This window comes from Arvicola amphibius, chromosome 12, assembly GCF_903992535.2.
Source record: "Arvicola amphibius chromosome 12, mArvAmp1.2, whole genome shotgun sequence".
In the NCBI taxonomy this organism is placed as follows: Eukaryota; Metazoa; Chordata; class Mammalia; order Rodentia; family Cricetidae; genus Arvicola; species Arvicola amphibius.
In genome coordinates this window covers 9,394,118-9,399,355 of record NC_052058.2, presented here as the reverse complement: position 1 = coordinate 9,399,355, position 5,238 = coordinate 9,394,118, and the positions used below count along the sequence as shown (strand labels likewise).

General features: G+C 44.4%; 1 pseudogene; it reads right to left on the bottom strand.

Annotated features, from left to right (window-relative positions):
* Positions 1-1,104: 1,104 nt before the first annotated feature.
* LOC119827690 lies at positions 1,105-4,174 on the bottom strand (annotated as a pseudogene).
* Positions 4,175-5,238: the final 1,064 nt, after the last annotated feature.

Genomic DNA, 5,238 nt, shown 5'->3' with positions numbered 1-5,238 from the left:
CAAAGGGGTTATGATCCCCAGGTTGATAGCTACTGCCTTCAAACCTCCTTTCTAGAAAGAGCCATGGGAACAGTTTTGTGCCCTTCGACCTGCTTTCTAGCATCTGAGGTATAAGAGTTAGGTTTCATGTATCCTTGAATAAATTAATTCCCTTTTGTTTAAAAGTTGATGCTTTTAAACTACAAGCAGATGGAGTACACGGTGAAAGAACTCGAGAGAGGAGGACCATTTGCTCTTGAAGACAGTAGTCTTTTCAATCATGTTTATTTTAGTTTTAGAAATGGCAGGTATCCCCTGTACCTTCATGTTAGAGTAGTAAGGGAAACATGGGCCTAGCTGCTCAGCAGCTTGTACGGGCCTGCAGCTGTAGACTCGCTCAGATCCATGACTTGGCTGTGGGTTCCATTTCATTCTGCCTCCTACCCTGGCTTTCTCTTCCCTTTCTCAATCCCCCTTAATAGTATTTTGCAGGTTTTTTTTTTTTTTTTTTTCGAGACAGGGTTTCCCTGTAGTTTCTAGAGCCTGTTCTGGAACTAGCTCTTGTAGACCAGGCTGGCCTCGAACTCAGAGATCTGCCTGCCTCTGCCTCCTGAGTGCTGGGATTAAAGGCGTGTGCCACCACCACCCGGCTGTATTTTGCAGTTTTTAAAAACTACTAAACTAGACCCCAACCCACCCTGAAAGGGTTGATTTGTTTATTAGCTTGGGGGTTGGATAAGTTGGAAATAACCCAAAGAGAGGATCAAATAAATAAGTAAAAAACCAACCTTCTCGTTCAGTTGAAAGGATCTCATGCTGGGAGCCCAGTGATTTGATTTAATAAGATGAGAAATCAGAACTGACTTTGAACTGACAAATGAACTATAGAAACCAAAACCACATCTGTCAGTTGCTCTGCTCTTGTCTAGAATTTTCTAGAACCTCTAGACACTTGATTGGAAACAAACATTACTACCATTCAAGCTTTAGATATCAAGAAGAATAGGAAACTTCTTGACTAGGCTTCATTTCTAGAAACTTCTCCATGCCTCTTTTGACCTTGTCTTGCAAAGAGAGAAGTTTCCTTTTCTTTTCTCTTGCTCCAGGGAGTTGGCTAGTGTTCTCTCAGAACTTCTAAAACTGCTTCTTGGTGCCACCAGTCTCGGCGACCTTGAATATTGAAGCACAAGGTATTGCTCAGGGGCCTGCAGGCTCCCATGATGACAATGTTGCCAACCTGTGCATCCCTGAAATGGGGACAAGAACACAGACAAGTGATGGAGGATTCTCATTGGCTAATAAACAAACTGCCTTGGCCAGCCCTTAGGTGGGTGGAGTAGACAGAACAGGAAGAAGGAAGTGAGGTAGATGGCTCAGTCAGATGCCACGCCTCTCCTAAGTGAGACAGAACAGAATGCTGGGAAGTTAGTCAGATTGCCATGCCTCTCCTTTCTGGGACAGTCGCCATGAAGCCAGCCACCAGGACAGACGTGCTGAATCTTTCCTAGTAAGACACCACATGTGGTATTACATAAATTATTAGATATGGGTTAAAGCAAGAGATGTGAGAATTAGCTAATAAGAGGCTGGAACTAATGGGCCAGGAAGTGTTTAAATGAATATAGTTTGTGTGTTGTTATTTTGGGGCATAAGCTAGCCGGTGGCCGGCCACAGCTCATCACTACAGACAAGTTCTGGTGGCGCTTCTCAAAGTGATTGCACTTTGGGATGCATTGGAGATAGTCCTGGCAGATGACAATGGTCCTTAGCGTCTTCTCCTTGGTCATGACACCAGACAGGATCTGACATCAGATGGAGATGTACCAGTGAAGGGGCATTTCTTGCCAATGTAGGTGCCCTCAATGGCCTCCTTGGGTGTTTTGAAGCCTAGACCGATGTTTTTGTAGTACCAAGGGAGTTTTGCCTTGCCAGGTTCTCCACGCAGTACTTGCTACTTATATTAAAAGATTGTTGGGGCTTGGTCTGAATGTTCGCCATCTTCCTGGAAGCCTGAGAAAAAGAGCGGTGAGTTATCTCCAGGCCAATTCATTTTTTTTTAAAGACAGGAGTATGTGATGTTCATCTGGGTTTCCTCCTCAGCCTCCTCCTTAGTGCACAGGGCTAATATAAAGCAGAAAGGTGATGTCTTCCCTTGTGTGCTTAGACTCTGTTCATGGGCAAAGATCATCTTGACAAAGCACCTCACTGACATGAGCTCACACCAAGAAACACATTTCATCTGCTCAGCAGAGAGAACCGTTAGATGTGCTAGGTTCCAGGGTGTTAAATGATTTATGTATGATGCTTAATTGAGCCTAACACTCAAGAAGAAACGATAGTAAAGTTTTTAGTTTCCTAATTATTGTGTAATGAAAGAATACTGTGGACTCAGATGTAGGAGGTTCAGAGCAATCTGTGTCTCCTGAGGAACACTCCAGAACACCCACTTAGGGTGATATCCAGGAGTAAATTTAAATTTACTCACTAGGATTTGGTCAATATATCAGCCAGCCCTTCAAGTGTAACCACAGTAAATATGCAGAAAAAATAACCTGATCAGAAAGATTAGAAAGCCAGGGGCTTGAAGATGGCTTGGTTGATAAAGCACAAGAATTCTATACCTATGTAGAATTCTGCACAAAGACACATCTATAATCCCAGTGCTAGTGGTGGCTGCGGTGGGGCGCGAGGAGGGAGGGAGCAGAGAAGCTCATTGGCCAGTCAGTCAAGCAGAATCCTTGAACTCTAAGTTCAGAGACCCTTGTCTCAAAACATCAAGAACGAGGTAAAAGAGATAGAGGAAGAAACTCAACATCAACCTCTGTCCTACACACACACGCACCATACACATACCACACACACATCACACACACCACATATACTACACACAGATACACACCAGACACATAACACAAACACACACACATACCACACAAACATAGACATACACCACACACACATACACACATATACACACATACACACACCATACACATACCACACACACATCACACACACCACACATACCACACACAGATACACACCAGACACATAACACAAACACATACACATAACACACAAACATAGACATACACCACACACACACAGGCACACCACACACACACCACACATACCACACATACCACACATACCACACACATACACACATATACACACACCATACACATATCACATACAGACACACCACACATATGCCATACGTATACAACACAGACATACACAACACACATACCACACATACAGATGCATATCACATATGCCACACACACAGACACATACCATACACATACCTCTCTCTCTCTCTCTCTGTCTCTCTCTCTCACACACATATACACACACATACCACATACATACCACACACACACACCACACATACCACACATATCACACACACACCACACAATGCCATACCCATACACAGACACATACCAGACACATAACACACACACACCACACATAGACATACACCACACACACACAGGCACACTACACACACACACCACACATTCACATACACAGACATACACCATACACATACCACACACAGACACATACCACACACATAACACACATACACAACACAGATATACACCACACACATAACACACACACATCACACACAGACACACATCGCACATATTAACACATGCAAAGTACACCTCACAAACATATACCACACACATACCTCTTTCTCTCACACACTACACACACACACACACACACACATACCACACATACAGACACATACCAGACACATAATGCACACACACCACACACACAGAGGCACACCACACACCACACACATTTGAACACATGCATGCACATCCTACCTTCCCCACCCATGTACACACAGCAAATCTGTCCTACCGGGTTTCTACCCTGCCATTTGCATGCAGAATTACTGCATGCTGACCATCTTTACTTCACAATGGAAAAAGGTGACTCATTGCTAGAGAGCTCATTTTATTTCTGTCTTGTTCTTTTTACCTCTTAGTTCCTCAATATGGAATGTGCGGGTCTCATTTTTCCTCACGTGTTGCTTACATCGTGTGAAAGATGACCCTGGATGCTTCAGTTTCCTGTGTATTCGCTCACCACTTTTCAGTGCGCACAGGAGATGAGAGGAAAATGACAGAGGGGAGGAAAGGGAAGGCTCGAGAGAAAGCTGATCCATTATTCAGATCCTTGGGAGTCCGTTTGTGGTTTATTTGGTATAAGGAGCCAGAGAACAAACTCATTCTAAACTTTCTCCTTCTTGGCGCGGTGTTCAAAGCTGAGGTTTCTCTGCTGACTATGCGTGTCCTTTTGTCATGTGTTGAGGTTTTCAGCATCCAGCCATGTTACAAAGAAGAGGACATTTAGTTTCAATTAATAAACCACCCTGCAATTACCCTTTGTTCGTGGCCATGCACATGTTTCCATGTGTGCTGATGCGCTGAGTCCAGCTTCCTGTGAGCCACCCAAGGCTGTCTTGGTTCTTGTTACTTTCCACCTCTGCTCTTCCCCACACTGAGGCCATTGTAGCCGATTACCGACAGGTCTACAGAGTGACTCCTACACCCACGAACACTTTCTATTCCATAATTATTGACAGGCTGAGATTAGTAATGCCCCCATGTCTTAAGAAGATTTTCACCCATAACTTCTGTAAAGTTGGTGGCTCAGGATTCCTTGTGGTTGTATCCCCATGTGACAGCAGGACTGTTCATTGGTGAGTGATGGGGATGGTTGCTCTCAGGGTCATTGATTCTGTGAGTGACACCTGGTTGTGCTCTCCTGCTACAGTGGACCCAGAACAGGTAGGAAGTTCCCTGAGGAAGCATGGATCTATACAACCCAGTTTCCTGTCACTCTGAACAAAAACCACACAAGTTACAACGCAGGGGAGGATTTATTTTGTCCCTCAAGATAATAAGAAAGGCATGGTACAAGCCTGTTCACATTTGGGTGGATCAGGAAGGATGTCTATCATCTGTCAGACTGCCCATGCATCCATGCATCCATCCATCCATCCATCCATCCACCCACCCACCTACCTATGAAGGAAGAAATCAGGAAAGGGAGGAACAGAAGCGGGCAGTAGTTTATTCCATGAAACCAACCTCCAGGAATTCTGTTCCAACTAGGCTGTGCTTCCCAAAATAGTGGCCCAGCTGGAGACCAAGTGTTCAAACCCATGAGCCCATAGAGGATATTTCCCAATCAAATCACACCAGGAACTTCCTGTTCATCATAGTT